The sequence below is a fragment of the Haliotis rufescens genome, unplaced genomic scaffold, assembly GCF_023055435.1.
Source record: "Haliotis rufescens isolate VD_foot unplaced genomic scaffold, xgHalRufe1.0.p SCAF_14, whole genome shotgun sequence".
Taxonomy (NCBI): domain Eukaryota; kingdom Metazoa; phylum Mollusca; class Gastropoda; order Lepetellida; family Haliotidae; genus Haliotis; species Haliotis rufescens.
The window spans coordinates 27,994,910-28,012,608 of record NW_025963824.1 but is presented as its reverse complement, the minus strand read 5'-3'; positions in this window follow the sequence as shown (position 1 = coordinate 28,012,608).

Here is a 17,699-nt window from a genome sequence, read left to right as displayed (position 1 = left end):
GATATGTACCGTGTGTTCCCGTGCCTATTAGGGTAAACAATTGCCTTTGCATGTGATTGTGGCGGTCCCCAGGTGGCGAGCGCCCAGTATCATCATTGTTTGATAGTGAATCATGGCGTGCGCTCCTGATGTGGTAGGAATCGTGCAGTCGACGTTTGGCTGGGCTCTTGTCGCTTTTGTTAGCTGATAAACATGAGAGATAATATCTAGTCATGAAACATCAAATATATGTCAATTTCTCATTGCCGTATCATGACCAGTCCGTGTCCAACCAATCGTGTAGCTATAACATATCACAAATATCATGGACTTCGACGTACAAAAGAGTCGTGACATATGATTATCATTTGTTATGCACTTTTTCTGGTAGATACATCTATCATATGCTTACTTTTCAGAATAGGGACTTTACATTCATTATCACTTTGTCAAGTCTCTGCAAAACAACAGAAATTTAATAATACAGACTCAACTTACATGTGTTATGTTGTAATATCCCTAAGTTACCGAGTGCGGCATTAAACAACAAACAAACAAAACATAATATCCTCAAGAATTAAGAATAATGTTAATAATGCCCAAATCTCCTTAATCTCCATACGTATACCTCTCTCTGTTTCATGTGGGGCGGTCGGGTAGCCTAGTGGTTAAAGCGTTCGCTCGTCACGTTGAAGACCCGGGTTCGATACCCGACATGGGTACAATGTGTGAAGCCCATTTCTGGTGTCCCCCGCCGTGATATTGGTGGAATATTGCTAAAAGCTGCGTAAAACCATACTCACTCACTCACTCACTTACTCATTGTTTAATGTGAAACATAAAATAAGTTGTGTTTGTAATAATCTGAAGGAATAACAGTGACAATAATATCCTAATTATTATATCCTAAGATATAATACTAATCCTTAACTGAAAACGTCCACTACAGTGTACACTCGGTGAAGAAGCCTATAAATGCAATACGATAGACACAAAATGGCATGTCCAATCGGATTCCACTTCTTTTCTCCACAATGACTGTGGGGTATCAAAATTATCCTCCTCGCTAAATCAGCCTTTTCGCTGAATATTTGAAGAAATGACATTTGGAACTATTGCTTAGTACACCCGTACGCAACACAATATCTCATTTCGCGTCTTCAATACACCGGGAATAACGGAAAATCGCTTCATTGTCTTGTAGATTAATGCACTGTAAACGACGACTGATGGCTGGACACTATTATATTTGAACGTAAATATCAGTGAACTTAGATTGGCCTGATCCAGTTTCTATCAACAGATCGTCGCCCTATAGCTGGACTACTGCAGGTTGTGGTTTAAAATAACATTCAATCACTCACGTATTTCACATATTCAATACAAGAGGCTACTACGCGGGTGGTGGGTAGAGGGGGAGAGGTAGGGTGGTGATGGTTGTTGCGAGTCTTGGTTGTGTAGCTTGAGGGAGGGTAGGGGGAGAAGGGGAGAGGTAGGGTGGTGGTGGATGTTGCGAGACTTGGTTGTGTTGCTTGAGGGAGGGTCGGGGGAGAAGGGGAGAGGTAGGGTGTTGGTGGTTGTTGCGAGACTTGGTTGTGTAGCTGGAGGGAGGGTGGGGGAGAGGTAGGGTGGTGGTGATTGTTGCGAGACTTGGTTGTGTAGCTTGAGGGAGGGTAGGGGATGAAGGGGAGAGGTAGGGTGGTAGTGGTTGTTGCGAGACTTGGTTGTGTAGCTGGAGGGAGGGTGGGGGGAGAGGTAGGGTGGTGGCGGTTGTTGCGAGACTTGGTTGTGTAGCTGGAGGGAGGGTCTGGGGAGAGGTAGGTTGGTGGTGGTTCTTGCGAGACTTGGTTGTGAAGCTGGAGGGAGGGTCGGGGGAGAGGTAGGTTGGTGGTGGTTGTTGCGAGACTTGGTTGTGTAGCTGGAGGGAGGGTCGGGGGAGAGGTAGGTTGGTGGTGGTTGTTGCGAGACTTGGTTGTGTAGCTGGAGGGAGGGTCGGGGGAGAGGTAGGGTGGTGGTGGTTGTTGCGAGACTTGGTTGTGTAGCTGGAGGGAGGGTCGGGGGAGGGAGGGTGGTGGGTAGGGTGGTGGTGGTTGTTGCGAGACTTGGTTATGTAGCTGGAGGGATGGTGGTGGGTAGAGGGGGAGAGAGGTAGGGTGGTGGTGGTTCTTGCAAGACTTCGTTGTGTAGCTGGAGGGAGGGTGGTGGGTAGAGGGGGAGAGGTAGGGTGGTGGTTGTTGTTCCGAGACTTGGTTGTGTAGCTTGAGGGAGGGTAGGGGGAGAAAGGGAGAGGTAAGGTGGTGGTGGATGTTGCGAGACTTGGTTGTGTAGCTGGAGGGAGGGTCGGGGGAGAGGTAGGTTGGTGGTGGTTGTTGCGAGACTTGGTTGTGTAGCTGTAGGGAGGGTCGGGGGAGAGGTAGGTTGGTCGTGGTTGTTGCGAGACTTGGTTGTGTAGCCGGACGGAGGGTGGTGCGAGAAGGGGAGATGTAGGGTGGTGGTGGTTGTTGTGAGACTTGGTTGTGTAGCTTGAGGGAGGGTAGGGGATGAAGGGGAGAGGTAGGGTGGTGGTTGTTGTTGCGAGACTTGGTTATGTAGCTGGAGGGATGGTGGTGGGTAGAGGGGGAGAGAGGTAGGGTGGTGGTGGTTGTTGCAAGACTTGGTTGTGTAGCTGGAGGGAGGGTGGTGGGTAGATGGGGAGAGGTAGGGTGGTGGTTGTTGTTGCGAGACTTGGTTGTGTAGCTTGAGGGTGGGTAGGGGGAGAAGGGGAGAGGTAGGGTGGTGGTGGATGTTGCGAGACTTGGTTGTGTTGCTTGAGGGAGAGTAGGGGGAGAAGGGGAGAGGTAGGGTGTTGGTGGTTGTTGCGAGACTTGGTTGTGTAGCTTGAGGGAGGGTGGGGGAGAGGTAGGGTGGTGGTGGTTGTTGCGAGACTTGGTTGTGTAGCTGGAGGGAGGGTCGGGGGAGGGAGGGAGGGTGGTGGGTAGGGTGGTGGTGGTTGTTGCAAGACTTGGTTATGTAGCTGGAGGGAGGGTGGTGGGTAGAGGGGGAGAGAGGTAGGGTGGTGGTTGTTGTTGCGAGACTTGATTGTGTAGCCGGAGGGAGGGTGGTGGGTAGAGGTAGGGTGGTGGTGGTTGTTGCAAGACTTGGTTGTGTAGCTGGAGGGATCGTGGTGGGTAGAGGGGTAGAGGTAGGGTGGTGGTTGTTGTTGTGAGACTTGGTTGTGTAGCCGGAGGGATGGTGGTGGGTAGAGGGGGAGAGGTAGGGTGGTGGTCGATGTTGCGAGACTTGGTTGTGTAGCTTGAGGGAGGGTAGGGGGAGAAGGGGAGAGGTAGGGTGTTGGTGGTTGTTGCGAGACTTGGTTGTGTAGCTGGAGGGAGGGTGGGGGAGAGGTAGGGTGGTGGTGGTTGTTGCGAGACTTGGTTGTGTAGCTGGAGGGAGGGTCGGGGGAGGGAGGGTGGTGGGTAGGGTGGTGGTGGTTGTTGCGAGACTTGGTTATGTAGCTGGAGGGATCGTGGTGGGTAGAGGGGGAGAGAGGTAGGGTGGTGGTGGTTGTTGCAAGACTTGGTTGTGTAGCTGGAGGGAGGGTGGTGGGTAGAGGGGGAGAGGTAGGGTGGTGGTTGTTGTTGCGAGACTTGGTTGTGTAGCTTGAGGGAGGGTAGGGGGAGAAAGGGAGAGGTAGGGTGGTGGTGGATGTTGCGAGACTTGGTTGTGTTGCTTGAGGGAGGGTAGGGGGAAAAGGGGAGAGGTAGGGTGTTGGTGGTTGTTTCGAGACTTGGTTGTGTAGCTGGAGGGAGGGTGGGGGGAGAGGTAGGGTGGTGGCGGTTGTTGCGAAACTTGGTTTTGTAGCTGGAGGGAGGGTCTGGGGAGAGGTAGGTTGGTGGTGGTTCTTGCGAGACTTGGTTGTGAAGCTGGAGGGAGGGTCGGGGGAGAGGTAGGGTGGTGGCGGTTGTTGCGAAACTTGGTTTTGTAGCTGGAGGGAGGGTCTGGGGAGAGGTAGGTTGGTGGTGGTTCTTGCGAGACTTGGTTGTGAAGCTGGAGGGAGGGTCGGGGGAGAGGTAGGTTGGTGGTGGTTGTTGCGAGACTTGGTTGTGTAGCTGGAGGGAGGGTCGGGGGAGGGAGGGTGGTGGGTAGGGTGGTGGTGGTTGTTGCGAGACTTGGTTGTGTAGCTGGAGGGAGGGTGGTGGGTAGAGAGGGAGAGGTAGGGTGGTGGTTGTTGCAAGACTTGGTTGTGTAGCTGGCGGGAGGGTGGTGGGTAGAGAGGGAGAGGTAGGGTGGTGGTTGTTGTTGCAAGACTTGGTTGTGTAGCTGGCGGGAGGGTGGTGGGTAGAGAGGGAGAGGTAGGGTGGTGGTTGTTGTTGTGAGACTTCGTTGTGTAGCCGGACGGAGGGTGGTGCGAGAAGGGGAGATGTAGGGTGGTGGTGGTTGTTGCGAGACTTGGTTGTGTAGCTTGAGGGAGGGTAGGGGGAGAAGGGGAGAGGTAGGGTGGTGATGGTTGTTGCGAGACTTGGTTGTGTAGCTTGAGGGAGGGTAGGGGGAGAAGGGGAGAGGTAGGGTGTTGGTGGTTGTTGCGAGACTTGGTTGTGTAGCCGGAGGGATGGTGGTGGGTAGAGGGGGAGAGGTAGGGTGGTGGTGGTTGTTGCGAGACTTGGTTGTGTAGCTTGAGGGAGGGTAGGGGGAGAAGGGGAGAGGTAGGGTGTTGGTGGTTGTTGCGAGACTTGGTTGTGTAGCTTGACGGAGGGTGGTGGGTAGAGGGGGAGAGGTAGGGTGGTGGTTGTTGTTGCGAGACTTGGTTGTGTAGCCGGAGGGATGGTGGTGGGTAGAGGGGGAGAGGTAGGGTGGTGGTGGTTGTTGCGAGACTTGGTTGTGTAGCTTAAGGGAGGTAGGGGGAGTAGGGGAGAGGTAGGGTGGTGGCGGTTGTTGCGAGACTTGGTTGTGTAGCTGGAGAGAGGGAGAGGGAGAGGTAGGGTGTTGGTTGTTGTTGCGAGACTTGGTTGTGTAGCTGTAGGGAGGGTGGGGGGAGAGGTAGGGTGGTGGCGGTTGTTGCGAGACTTGGTTGTGTAGCTGGAGGGAGGGTCGGGGGAGAGGTAGGTTGGTGGTGGTTGTTGCGAGACTTGGTTGTGTAGCTGGAGGGAGGGTCGGGGGAGAGGTAGGTTGGTGGTGGTTGTTGCGAGACTTGGTTGTGTAGCTGGAGGGAGGGTCGGGGGAGAGGTAGGTTGGTGGTGGTTGTTGCAAGACTTGGTTGTGTAGCTGGAGGGAGGGTCGGGGATGAAGGGGAGAGGTAGGGTGGTGGTGGTTGTTGCGAGACTTGGTTATGTAGCTGGAGGGAGGGTGGTGGGTAGAGGGGGAGAGAGGTAGGGTGGTGGTTGTTGTTGCGAGACTTGATTGTGTAGCCGGAGGGAGGGTGGTGGGTGGAGGTAGGGTGGTGGTGGTTGTTGCAAGACTTGGTTGTGTAGCTGGAGGGATCGTGGTGGGTAGAGGGGTAGAGGTAGGGTGGTGGTTGTTGTTGTGAGACTTGGTTGTGTAGCCAGAGGGATGGTGGTGGGTAGAGGGGGAGAGGTAGGGTGGTGGTGGTTGTTGCGAGACTTGGTTGTGTAGCTTGAGGGAGGGGAGGGGGAGAAGGGGAGAGGTAGGGTGGTGGTGGTTGTTGCGAGACTTGGTTGTGTAGCTGGAGGGAGGGTAGGGGGAGAGGTAGGTTGGTGGTGGTTGTTGAGAGACTTGGTTGTGTAGCTGGAGGGAGGGTCGGGGGAGAGGTAGGTTGGTGGTGGTTGTTGCAAGACTTGGTTGTGTAGCTGGAGGGAGGGTCGGGGACGAAGGGGAGAGGTAGGGTGGTGGTTGTTGTTGCGAGACTTGGTTATGTAGCTGGAGGGAGGGTGGTGGGTAGAGGGGGAGAGAGGTAGGGTGGTGGTTGTTGTTGCGAGACTTGATTGTGTAGCCGGAGGGAGGGTGGTGGGTGGAGGTAGGGTGGTGGTGGTTGTTGCAAGACTTGGTTGTGTAGCTGGAGGGATCGTGGTGGGTAGAGGGGTAGAGGTAGGGTGGTGGTTGTTGTTGTGAGACTTGGTTGTGTAGCCGGAGGGATGGTGGTGGGTAGAGGGGGAGAGGTAGGGTGGTGGTGGTTGTTGCGAGACTTGGTTGTGTAGCTTGAGGGAGGGGAGGGGGAGAAGGGGAGAGGTAGGGTGGTGGTGGTTGTTGCGAGACTTGGTTGTGTAGCTGGAGGGAGGGTCGGGGGAGAGGTAGGTTGGTGGTGGTTGTTGCGAGACTTGGTTGTGTAGCTGGAGGGAGGGTCGGGGGAGAGGTAGGTTGGTGGTGGTTGTTGCAAGACTTGGTTGTGTAGCTGGAGGGAGGGTCGGGGACGACGGGGAGAGGTAGGGTGGTGGTGGTTGTTGCGAGACTTGGTTATGTAGCTGGAGGGAGGGTGGTGGGTAGAGGGGGAGAGAGGTAGGGTGGTGGTTGTTGTTGCGAGACTTGATTGTGTAGCCGGAGGGAGGGTGGTGGGTAGAGGTAGGGTGGTGGTGGTTGTTGCAAGACTTGGTTGTGTAGCTGGAGGGATCGTGGTGGGTAGAGGGGTAGAGGTAGGGTGGTGGTTGTTGTTGTGAGACTTGGTTGTGTAGCCGGAGGGATGGTGGTGGGTAGAGGGGGAGAGGTAGGGTGGTGGTCGATGTTGCGAGACTTGGTTGTGTAGCTTAAGGGGGGGGAGGGGGAGAAGGGGAGAGGTAGGGTGGTGGTGGTTGTTGCGAGACTTGGTTGTGTAGCTGGAGGGAGGGTCGGGGGAGAGGTAGGTTGGTGGTGGTTGTTGCGAGACTTGGTTGTGTAGCTGGAGGGAGGGTCGGGGGAGAGGTAGGTTGGTGGTGGTTGTTGCGAGACTTGGTTGTGTAGCTGGAGGGAGGGTCGGGGATGAAGGGATGAGGTAGGGTGGTGTTGGTTGTTGCGAGACTTGGTTATGTAGCTGGAGGGAGGGTGGTGGGTAGAGGGGGAGAGGTAGGGTGGTGGTGGTTGTTGCGAGACTTGGTTGTGTAGCTTGAGGGAGGGTAGGGGGAGAAGGGGAGGGGTAGGGTGTTGGTCGTTGTTTCTAGACTTGGTTGTGTAGGTGGAGGGAGGATGGGGGGAGAAGGGGAGAGTTAGGGTGGTGGTGGTTGTTGCGAGATTTGGTTGTGTAGCTGGAGGGAGGGTGGGGGGGGGGGAGAAAGAGAGAGGTAGGGTGGTGGTGGTTGTTGCGAGACATGGTTATGTAGCCGGAGGGAGGGTTTGGGGAGAGATAGGGTGGTGGTGGTGGTTGTTGCGAGACTTGGTTGTGTAGCTGAAGGTTTGTTTCCGGTTACATCAGCTTGTATATGGAAATGGACTAATCTCACTCTTAGTAAAACAACTGATGCATTCTGTTTGGAAGGACATATTACTGTAGAGGTGAGGTGATGTGAAAAAGGGTTAAATGTCGCGTTAAATTATCGCGTGTTTGTGTGTGTGGCTGTTCGTACAAGTCCTTATATTTTATAATGCTAACCCACCTATATACCATGCCACAGTTGAACATCAATACCCAACTCAGACACAGTATACTGACTCTGAGACGACCTGTCTTTGTTTTAGCCCCAAAGAGTAAGGCAGGGTAACAACAAGTACTATCTTATAATAACGTCTTTTGGTATGACGCGTCCGGAGATCGAACCCCGTCCCATCCGCTTTCCGGGCGGAAGCTCTACCAATAGACCACGGCAGCGATAAGAAACGTTTGGAGCCTCACAAGGACTTCTATATGCATTATTAAGCATCGTGCTGACAACCACTCAGAAAAACAACAAAATAACTCAATTATTCAACATTGCGAAACGCCACGCCTGTCCGAAAATGAGCGTCTTTGAGCAATTGGAATTCTTGAAGCAGGATCGAGTCAACGCGATGTTGCAAGACACCTTAATCTTCACATCTGATCTTCACGGGTCTGATCTAGTACGGATAATCTCTGTTATTTTTGTTGATATTTCAAACGTAGAACATGGGATAGCATACGTTTGTAGAAATATTGAAATTTCCTCTGATTATGTAGGATAGATGGTAGCATTTACGTGGTTAATAGCTCCTTTCCGATATGCAGTTCGCTTGGGACAGCACGTTTCAGATCTTGCCCCACGTGCGGGCACGTGCGTTTGTCGGCTGCACGCTGATTTAGTGTTTACAGTTGTGGGTCGTATGGTAAGAGCGCTCCGATTGGTTGGTGACAGACTGGATTAGCCAGTGGCTGCACCGTTTAGACGTGTTGACCCAGAAGTTATGTGTCCTTGCGAGTATATAAGAGATAGGCGCGAATGCTCTCATGGACTTGCATGATCAGGAAGATCATTACAGGTGAGGGAGACCACACCAAATTACCGTGATCGGAGGACGAACAATTCCCCAATCCCTAGTGATTTTAGGCAATAAAGATCTAAATTCTGTGGCAACTTTAGAATTATTGGGTAAATTGTTATAAAGCTGGGTTGGACGGGTGGATTTAATCAGGAAATAATGTCAGCTATGTGATGTAGCTACATAGACCAATTGTGTTTGGAGGTTTGAAAGGGTGGTTTGTTTTCATAGACTGTGTTAAGGATGTTGTAGGGATTAAAGTGGGTTAGTGAGGGGTTTGCTTTAGGCTGCTTTTGAGTTTTATTTTGCAGGTATAAGTAAGTAGGATTTTTGATTAGGATTGATTGATTGATTGATTGATTTGTAATTGTTGTTGAGTTCGTATTTATATTTTGATATTAATTTTATTTGAATGAGCAGGAGAAGGCTCAACAGCTCTCATTGAGTTTACAGGGGGCAGCTCAAAAGATGCTAAGCAGTTTAACCTTTGGGCAGTTGGGTGATTATAATGCCATCAGAAATGTCCTTCAACAAAGGTTTAATCCCAGGGAAAGGAGTGTTGCCTATCGATGTGAGTTTCGAAACAGGAGGCAAGAAAAAGATGAATCAGTCACTGATTATGGTTATCAATTGTGTGGGCTAGCCCTTTTGGCTTACCCGGAAGTGCCATACATGGCTCTAGAGATGCAGATCATAGACCAATTTGTCAATGGGCTAACCTCATTTGAAATGAAAAAGAAAGTGACCTTTAGCCATCCACACACTCTGGATGAGGCCATTTCTTCCGCACTAGAATACGAAGCAATGGAAGGCAATAGGGCTAGAAAACCTGTAAAAGGGAAAGTTAGTGTTGTTCAAAGCTCACCTGATCAAGAACATAGGGAAAAAAGGAACAGTGAGGTAGGACTAGGTAACATTTTGAAACTGATAGAAGAGAAGTTTAAAACTCTCGAGGGTTCGAATGGTCAGTCTAGGCTCAGACAAAAAGGTTGTTTCTATTGTCAGGAGAAAGACCACTTTAGGGACTATTGTCCAAAACTGCTGGCGAAATTAACTAAGAACTTAGCACTAACAGAGCAGACCGAAGGTAGATCGGAAAACATATAGAGGCTGAAGTAGAGGCCGTTGCTTCAGCCACTTGTCAGTCGATAGAGAGGCCATGTGCTGAGTTGTGAGCCAAGTGGAGCAAGTTCCACTCCTACCAAATATTAGTATTACAACAGAAGTTTCTTCAGTTGATCAGGAAAAAGTACCTATTAGTCTTCGGAATGTGCAGGGCGATCCTAATTGCCTGTATATGGATATCCTTTTGAACAAAGGCTATTGTAGTACTTTGATTAATACAGGTTCACCTATTTCTCTACTTTCTCATGCTGACTTTAGAAGGTTGGGGTTCGTGGACTCGTTGCTCGTCCAAACGAACATCAACCTCACTACTCCTAATGGAAAGGATATAGATGTCAAGGGGCAGTTTATGGTTCAGTTTAGCTCGGGACGTTCAAGTTTTGAACAGAGTTTTGTGGTTGCTGACCTTGACAAGTTATCTGGAATCCTGGGCATGGACTTTTTGGAGAAATATAGGGGAGAAATCAAAATTGTGGAAAAGGGGTGAACTTGGTACCATTATCAGTTATGGGCACAGTGAATGCTGTAGATCAGATAGTGGAAGACTTACCTGTTAGTAAGGGAACCTATACCGAAAACAATCTTCCTGAGCACTTGAAAACCTTAGTTGAGGCTAGTTCAGCTGATCTCTCAACGGAACAAAAACAGTCTGTGGCAAAGTTAGTTGGTGAGTTCCAGGAGGTCTTTGCTGACATAGATGGGTGCATTGGTCAGTCTGACTGGGTGACCCATAAGATAGACACTGGGGAGGCCCATCCAATAAAGTTACCAGCTCGTAGATTACCAAGTGCTAGCAAAGTTGTAGTGGAGGAAGAGGTTGACAAAATGTTAAAACAGGGTATTGTAGAACCAAGTGACAGTCCCTGGTCAGCTCCTGTGTGTCTGGTTACTAAAAAGGATGGCAGTATTCGTTTCTGTATTGATTTTAGAAAGCTGAATTCCGTAACTTTACGAGATGCTTATCCGCTACCTCGGATTGATGATACACTTGAGAATCTTAGTGGGGCTCAATGGTTCAGTACTTTGGACCTTGCTAGTGGATACTGGCAGGTAGAAATGTATAAAAAGGGCAAATCAAAAACAGCTTTCACCACTCATTTTGGGCTTTTTCACTTTAACGTGATGCCATTTGGACTTACAAATGCCCCGGCTACATTCGAAAGACTAATGGACAGAGTACTCGGTACACTCAAGTGGAAAAGATGTTTGTGCTATTTGGATGAAATTATTGTCTTTAGGTCGGATTTTGCCGGAGCATTAGAAAATCTTAGATTGGTGTTTACACAATTGAAATTAGCCAAATTGAAATTAAAACCACAAAAATGTGTGCTTTTTCAAAAAGAAGTAGCTTTCTTGGGGCATGTCGTATCCAAAGATGGTATCCAATGTAACACTGAGAAAACAAAAGCCATTGAATCATGGCCAAGACCTGTAAATAGGTCTGAGGTTCGTAGTTTCTTAGGGTTAGTTGGATACTATCGTCATTTCGTCCAGGACTTTGCAAACATTGCTGCGCCACTCACAAGGTTGATCCGGAAACATGTTTGATTTAAGTGGGATGAGGATTGTGAACATGCTTTTCAAAAGCTGAAACAAAACTTGGTTACGGCTCCCATACTAGCTTTCCCCCAAGATGAAGGTCAGTTCGTGTTAGATACCGATGCCAGTGCTTATGGCATTGGAGCTGTGTTGTCACAGGTTCAAATTGGTGGACACGAAAGGGTACTTGCATATGCTAGTAAAACTCTGAATCAAGCTCAACAAAACTATTGTACCACCAAGCGTGAACTTCTGGCCGTTGTCACTTTCTTAAAGCAATTTAGACATTTCATATACGGACGTAGGTTCTTGCTTAGAACTGATCATGCGCCACTCATCTGGTTTAAAAATTTCAAAGATCCAGAGGGAATGCTAGCACATTGGTTAAGTGTCATTGAGACTTACAATATGGATATTCAGTATAGGTCTGGTACAAAGCATAAAAATGCAGATGCGTTGTCAAGGAAACCAACTCGAAAATGTAAGAACACAACTTGTATTGACTGCAGAGAGGAATCCTCTGCTGTGTTCTCTGATTCAGCCGGATCTGATCAGTCTGTTTTGAATTGGGAGGTACAAGTTGGGAGGCATGATCGGGAAACCTAGACGATCAATCCTATTGCAATACCTACAAGTAGGAATATAGGCAATTCTGAAAACACATCTAATTGGCTACCCGTTTGGACTAAAGACGAGTTACTCAAAATGCAGCAAGACGATCCTAGTATCGGTCCTATTCTGGTTAGATTATAGGCATCAGCTGTCAAGCCATTAAAAACTGACATAGTTGATCTGAACTCTGACGCCAAGTGTCTTTGGGGTCAGAGGGATTCACTCACACTTCAAAATCAATTACTGTATAGGAAAAGTTCTTTGCATGTAGGTGGAGAGCTTTTGCAACTTATTGCACCAGAGGCTATCAGGGAAGAAGTTTTCAGTCATTTACATACTAAACGTACAGCAGGACATTTTGGCAGAGATAAAACTCAGCAGTCAATCAAACGTAGATTCTATTGGCCAGGCATATCTGATTCAATTCGTCGCTGGTGTAAATTATGCCAGTATTGTGCACGTTGCAAACCAGGTCAAGGAAAGGGAAAGTCCTCACTGAAAGAATTTAAAATTCGTGCTCCCATGGAGTGTATGGCAGTGGATATTTTGGGTCCTTTTCCGATAACTAGGAATGGAAATGAATACATCATAGTCTTGGGTGATTACTACACTGAATGGAAAGAGGCTTTTGCTGTTCCAAATCACAAAGCTATAACCATTGCTGACAAGTTAGTGACTGAGGTATTTTGTAGATTTGGTTGTCCTCGACAACTCCACACGGATCAAGGCCGTGAGTTTGAATCTACCTTATTTACAGAGGTTTGTAGACTGTTGAGTATAACTAAAACCCGTACTACATCATATCATCCTCAGTCGGATGGTCTTGTCGAATGCTTTAATAGGACTCTTTGGCAAATGCTTTCTATTTATACGCACCAAGAACTATTAGATTGGGATGACCACTTACCATACCTCCTAATGGCCAACCGAGCTGGTGTTCATTCAAGTACTCACTGCTCTCCAAATCTACTTATGTTAGGGTGGGAAATTCAACTTCCTTTGGATGTCATGGTGGGAAGTCCGCCAAATGTCACTCCAGATTTATGTCCAGTTGCATATGTAGAATGGTTGCGCAGAGTCATGCAGGAAAATTTTGAATTTGCAAATGAGCATTTAGGAAACGCAGCTAAAACCCAGAAACGAAACTATGACATTAATCTCAAACATAGGGAATTTGACGTAGGCTCGCAAGTCTGGCGGTGGTATCCCCCAACAGCTGGGCGGAAGCTTGGCTTGGGTTGGACTGGACCTTATTTTGTTCGGGAGAAAGTATCTCCTCTTGCCTACAAAATACAGAGAGATAATAAAACAACCTGCATCATTGTTCATGTTGATCACTTAAAACCCCTGGAAGTTGATGAGTGTGCCAGTGTTGCAAAGGAATCGGAAACAGAATCTGTTAGCGAATTAAATAATGAATATGGGGTGGATTCTTAAGGTGATTCAATAGATAATATGGGATCTAGTCCACCTGCTTCGGCAACACCTGTTAGGACTAGAAGGGGAAGAATTGTGAAACCTCGAGACCGTTATTCTCCCTAGGAAACCTGATTATGTTTTTAATTGCACAGACCCTGAGGGTAGAACCATAGGCATTTTTATTTTGTTTGTTAAAGAAATGGAGATAGAAATAGAAGTAGACGCGATGGAAAGAAGGGACTTCGAACTGAAGACATTGAGGCAGGACTGGGAAAAAGGGGGGATGAAGTGCCCTGTCACGGGATGTGACAACGCACACTATCCCCGCTTTGGCCGCTTACTGGACCACTGGGCCCGTTTCCATAATAAATATGTAACTTTATCCCGGTGCGATCAATGTGGGAAACTGTACAAAAATAGAACTCATGCCAAGGCCCATGTAAAGATACATCGGCCGGTGGCCAGCATCACCTCGGAGGAGAGGCCCAACCACGAATATAGGGACCCTGAGGATGTTTTGCCCCCTAGGCCCCCTAGGCCCCCTAGACACGACACCCAGATCCATAAAGAGGCGCGGCTTCAAGCTCAAGAAGAAAGACGCCGGTGGCCTTCCCGACGGTGCAGTCGAGAGGAACAAGACCTCAGCGACTTGAAATATTTGTTCATTGATGCCGATTCTGAGTAAACCCTCACTGTTTTGATTTCTATTCATTAATTTGTTGTAATTACACAAATGATTTTGTTTATTCAGTTAGTCAGTCAACCTATTAAAAAGGGGAATAATTTGGAATATTTGTTTTAATGATCTGAAATTTTAGACAAAGTAATTTTAGAGTTATTTGTTCTTAGGGGGGAGGAATGTAGAAATATTGAAATTTCCTCTGATTATGTAGGATAGATGGTAGCATTTACGTGGTTAATAGCTCCTTACCGATATGTAGTTCACTTGGGACAGCACGTTTCAGATCTTGCCCCACGTGCGGGCACGTGCGTTTGTCGGCAGCATGCCGATTTAGTGTTTACAGTCGTGGGTCGTATAGTAAGAGCGCTCCGATTGGTTGGTGACAGACTGGATTAGCCAGTGGCTGCACCGTTTAGACGTGTTGACCCAGAGGTTACGTGTCCTTGCGAGTATATAAGAGATAGGCGCGAATGCTCTCATGGACTTGCATGATCGGGAAGATCATTACAGGTGAGGGAGACCACACCAAATTACCGTGATCGGAGGACGAACAATTCCCCAATCCCTAGTGATTTTAGGCAATAAAGATCTAAATTCTGTGGTAACATTAGAATTATTGGGTAAATTGTTATAAAGCTGGGTTGGACGGGTGGATTTAATCAGGAAATAATGTCAGCTATGTGATGTAGCTACATAGACCAATTGTGTTTGGAGGTTTGAAAGGGTGGTTTGTTTTCATAGACTGTGTTAAGGATGTTGTAGGGATTAAAGTGGGTTAGTGAGGGGTTTGCTTTAGGCTGCTTTTGAGTTTTATTTTGCGGGTATAAGTAAGTAGGATTTTTGATTAGGATTGATTGATTGATTGATTGATTTGTAATTGTTGTTGGGTTCGTATTTATATTTTGATACAGTTGTTTTTTTTTCGTTTTGTTTATTTTTCTGTAATAAACTGTTGAAACTTGATTATATTTTGTTGTGAATCACCTCCCTACATCCAACGAACTGAGGTCGTAAAGTACAGACAGAGGGACCATAGACACTTTATTTTAGTATTTTCGGCATTAATATCTTCAGAATAAAAGAAACACAACGCAAAGTCATGGTGTCTTAAAGTGTCCAAAGACTGTCCTGTTACATGTTATTAACATCGCCTTGATCTCACTTTAAGTGGTGAACCACCCACAACACATTTCAATTACACTCACAAACAAGGTACATTATTGTGTGCCCTACAAGCTACTGATGATTTGTCGAGGGACAATGGTCTTGAATGTTGATCATAGTCCTATTGGAATACGCAATAAAAACACATTACCCTCTGCGTTCAACATTGGTAAAAGTCATTCGTTGCTGATACGAATGTATTGCTTATTCAGTGGTCAAGTACAAAATTAAAGAGAAATGAATTTCCCTCATATGTACATTAACTGTTTGTGTACATCAATCATTTTTGGGTCATGTTAGGCTTTCAGGGATAATATTTTCACGGAAAGTTGTACTCTTCAACAATAACAAATACTGTGCAAATCACAATAAAGCTCTTATTGTCGTTGTTTACGCTTTGAAATGGTCAACTATTGCCAACTGTTGAATTTCATTTTTCTCTGTATAAAGAACTCACTGCATACATGGTCCATGTATAGGTTAATTACTGTAATTGGTTATTTAATATTTAGTTGCGTGATATGTCACAGAGGTAAATCAAATTCATAACAACTAATTGTCCCATTTATTTGGCTTCTATCTTTTATATGAAACATGCTATAACATGGAGTGATAAACTTCATTGGCAATAGACGTAGCATATAATTGTCCGCATGAACAGTCTACTCTGTTCCAGATATGCTTATTCATTTTGTCAGCATTTAAATCGTTGCATTCCTGGCTCAATGATTCATTTGACGGAATCTTGTTCCCTGTTTTGAATTACCGTCAGATAGTTCCAGACCAATTATAAAATTTCCAGTCCTATGTGTTGCGCATAAATCCGAGATAATTCGAAGTTTATATTCTTGTACGAACACTTATCATAATTCATTTATACCTAGTACTATTATGTAAATATGTATATTAGTTCAAATTATAATAATGACTCCCTCTATTCTCGAAACGGTCTTTGTTCTACGACAACCGCAAGTTGGTATAGGAAAACAAAATATTTGTTTAATTGTTCAAAGTTCATAGTCAATGTCATATGATTATAGACAAGGAAGACAAGAAATTAAATATAAAGAGTAGCCACTTTAAATGACAGAAATTCTTTTAGTTAAATTTGCTCATGATTTGGTCTTTTCGTGGTAAATAGCGCCAAAATACTCTTGATTATTTACTTTCATGTCATTACTAATCTCACATAAGGTCAAAAGTTGTACAACGTTTAACAGATATGATTATGACATGTTGTATCCAAACATATCCAAACAAATCCAAACAAATCCAAGCTTGGAAATATGACCTTGACAAATTTTGGAATGGTCATATTTCCATTTGGAATGGTGGTATTTCCAAGTTTTGGATTGTTTGGAATGGATGATAGTTTGTCCAGTGTACGGGTGTGCTCTAGACTACATTCGGTGTGTACACGGCGACGTGCTGTTATACGGGGTGAGAGATGATGTGATGACCTATTAAGTGACACATCAACAATCTTGGTTATAGCTGCGTCCTGAATGTCTGTTCAGCTGACGTGAGTGAGTGTGGCTTTACAGTATTTTAGTTACATCGTGGGAGGAAAGATCGAAGTGCTATTTGTGTTTAGACTTTTACCACTATCACTCACGAACACCTCACTTGCCCTCAGCCATTGTTCTGGGTAAAATTACAGTCAGACATTTTAAATTGGGAGAAAATGGGTGGTTAACTAGATTCTGTTGCAGAATATGAGGTGCAAGTTTATTCATTTATAGATATACACAACACATGTGCAGGACGACCCAGGTTAGAAAACGTCCTAAAAAACCTTGTTCGCCGTAAAAGGCGACTATGTTTGTCATAAGAGGCGACTAACAGGATCGGGTGGTCAGGCTCGCTGACTTGGTTGATGCATGTCATCGAAACACAGTTGCGTGGATCGATGCTCATGATATCAATCACTGGATTGTCTGGTCCAGACTCGCGCGGCGTTAAATAAACGAACATTTAATCAAACAAACAAAAACTATACAAACAGAATTATAATTAACAAATATCGTTTAGACATGGCGGCACTGACATTTAATACTCATTGTTAATTACTAATCTACATATGAATGTCTTCAGAAATGACTAGACACTAAGCGAGCAGTGTTCACCCGAGACCTTTTTACCTGCACATGTCCACTTTAGTGAGACAGACTATAACCAAAAATGTAGGGTTACCAACACTCGGGGTGAGGGTACAGTGAGGTTTAACCGTTGTGACGCCGAATAATTAAGCTACAAATATAACGCTTCATGAAGTGACACTCATTATCGACAGATGAATAAAACCACACCATTAGTCAGTGGGCACTCGTGAAGAGCAACCTCCCGTGGTGAGTGCTGGGTAACGCTAATCACTCTTCCACCGTGTGGACCCGGGGTAGAATGTGTCCTCAGCACCCCATTTCTTGTCGTAAAAGGTGACAAAATTGGGCAGCCCGTTGGAATTTGAATTTTTGACTGAAAAATCATTCCCATGCCTGGAGTCGTATGCCCAGAAGGCGGTGGTGGCTCATGGGCCAATCTGGTAGGCTAATTAATTATATTTAATTCGTCTGCTTGAGTATACCATTCATGAATCCTTGGTGCTGCCAGTTGGAGATCCGCTGGCTTATAGCATTGTCCCTGTGATACTCGGATGAGGAGACTGCCATCCTGAAGTGTTCTTCTGGTAGTTGGTCTAGATATTTAGTGGTTTGGTACACCTTTGAAATTGGATCCTTTTGCCATTTCTAAGGCACTTTATGGCATTGTTGGAGATGCCAAGGATGTCAAAAAGATAAGGTCGGGATTGCTGCTGATTGAGTGTAAAACTGCCAAACAATCAACA